This window comes from Eschscholzia californica, unplaced genomic scaffold, assembly GCF_041429995.1.
Source record: "Eschscholzia californica isolate CP2 unplaced genomic scaffold, dmEscCali1.0.p SCAF_189, whole genome shotgun sequence".
NCBI lineage: Eukaryota > Viridiplantae > Streptophyta > Magnoliopsida > Ranunculales > Papaveraceae > Eschscholzia > Eschscholzia californica.
This window is the reverse complement of record NW_028238297.1, coordinates 2,501-5,000: the sequence shown is the minus strand read 5'-3', so window position 1 is coordinate 5,000 and position 2,500 is coordinate 2,501.

Below are 2,500 nucleotides of genomic sequence, written 5' to 3'. Positions count from 1 at the left end.
AGTGTCCGGCATAGGCTGGGGAGTTTTTGATTTTTTGCCCGTGGTGCCCCCCCGGGGCCCCCCCAGCCGCCTCTTCGATTTCCCACGTCGGGGATGAGTTGGGCAACTCTTGGAAGCTTCCCATCCACCCCCGTGCCGAGCTTTGCCCTTGGGATGCCTTATGTTGCATCCCAAGGGCCAAGGCACCTGCCAGCCCAAGGGCTGTGCACGGCCTGGGGAGGGAGCTCACCCCTCCCCTATATAGTGCAAAGTTATTGTTTTCCCTATTTTCACAAGGAAACATCAAATTTTTAACCAAGCATACTCGGCCTTTGATCCTTCGTTACTCGTCCAAATCCAACAAACTTGCATTCGTTGGAAAGGTCTTTTCACAAGGATTCTTTTGATATATAATAATAGCGATTCCGATAAATATTTATTTTTTTATGAATTTTTAAGTGAATAAACAATTAAAAATTCAAAAAAAATAGAAAAAAAATATTTTTTTCCCGATTCTTTCTCCAATATTCCTGATAAATACCCACACACCCACATATGGAGAATGGTCGAAAATGCTCGAGTGGATATCGAGATGTCCGACGAAGCACCACTTGGAAGGGCCGAGGCACGGGACGCCCGAGCTGTTGCTCGGGCCGGCACGGGACGCGCATGGGACAGCCCGGGACGGCATGGGACGCCCTCGCTACAGCTCGGGACGGCCAGGTACGCCCGAGACTTGGCTCGGGACGGCCTGGGACGCCCTCGCCATAGCTCGGGACGGCCTGGGACGCCAGAGACTAGGCTCGGGACGGCCTCGGCACAGCTCGGGACGGCCTGGGACGCCCTTGCCACAGCTCGGGACGGCCTGGGACGCCCTTGCCACAGCTCGGGACGGCCTGGGACGCCCGAGACTTTGCTCGGGACGGCCTGGGACGGCCTCGGCACAGCTCGGGACGGCCTGGGACGCCCGAGACTTTGCTCGGGACGGCCTGGGACGCCCGAGACTTGGCTCGGGACGGCCTGGGACGCCCTCGCTACAGCTCGGGACGCCCTGGGACGGCCTCGACACAGCTCGGGACGCCCTGGGACGTCCGAGACTTTGCTCGGGCCGGCCTGGGACGCCCGAGACTTGGCTCGGGACGGCCTGGGACGCCCGAGACTTGGCTCGGGACGGCCTGGGACGCCCGAGACTTGGCTCGGGACGGCCTGGGACGCGCTCGGCACAGCTCGGGACAGGCCGGGACGCCCGAGCCGAGCTTCGGGTCGCACGAAATCTCTTCGTATTCCGACATATTAGAAGCTTCCCATCATGTAGTAGGCCGAGCTTTGCCCTTTGGATGCCCTATGGTGCTTGGCGAGCACTAGGGAACGTGCCAGCACAAGTGCTGTGCACGCTCTGGGGAAGGAGCTCAACCCTCCCCCTTATAGTGCAAAGTTATTGTTTTTCCTATTTTCACAAGGAAACATCAATTTTTTAACCAAGCATACTGGGCCTTTACTCCTTCGTTACTCGTCGGAATCCAGCAAACTTATACTCGTCGGAAAGGTCTTTTCGCAAGGATTTTTTTGATATATTATAATAGCGATTCCGATAAATATTTATTTTTCTATGAATTTTTAAGTGAATAAACACCGGAAAATTCATAAAAAATAGAAAAAAAAATATTTTCCTCCGTTTCTTTTCTCCAATAATTCATAAATAATACCTCAATAGTATTAATGAAGAGAGAGTCGAAGTGGCCCGGGTGGATTTCGAAATGTCCCACGACCCCATAGAATGCACGGGCCAGCCGAGCCAAAAGAATGGGACGCGCACGGGACAGCATTGGTCAGGCTCGGGACGGCACGGGACAGCACGGGACGCGCATGGGACAGCACGGGACGCGAATGGGACGGCCTTGCTAAGGCTCGGGACGGCATGGGACAGCTCGGGACGCGCATGGGACGGCACGGGACGCGCATGGGACGGCCTTGGTGAGGCACGGGACGGCCTTGGTCAGGCTCGGGACGCGCATGGGACGGCACGGGACGGCCTTTGTGAGGCTCGGACGGCACGGGACGCGCATGGGACGGCCTTGGCGAGGCTCGGGACGGCATGGGACAGCACGGGACGGCCTCGGCACAGCTCGGACGGCACGGGACGCGCATGGGACGGCCTCGGCACAGCTCGGACGGCACGGGACGGCCTTGGCGAGGCTCGGGACGGCAAGGGACGGCCTCGGCACAGCTCGGGACGGCACGAGACGCGCATGGGACGGCCTTGGTGAGGCTCGGACGGCACGGGACGCGCATGGGACATCATGGGACGCACATGGGACACCTTATGGGGATCATCAAGGCGTCTTGCACGGGACATTCTTTCCCACGAAGGGCATTTACATGGGACATCTTAGGAGTCGAGAGCCGGCACATGGGACAACGTAGTTCACACGCACGGAACACTTTACTTTCGTTTGGAACGTCGTGGGATCTTTATGTTCCCATTAGCACCGAACCTTTAACATGCTAGGAAGCTATGTTC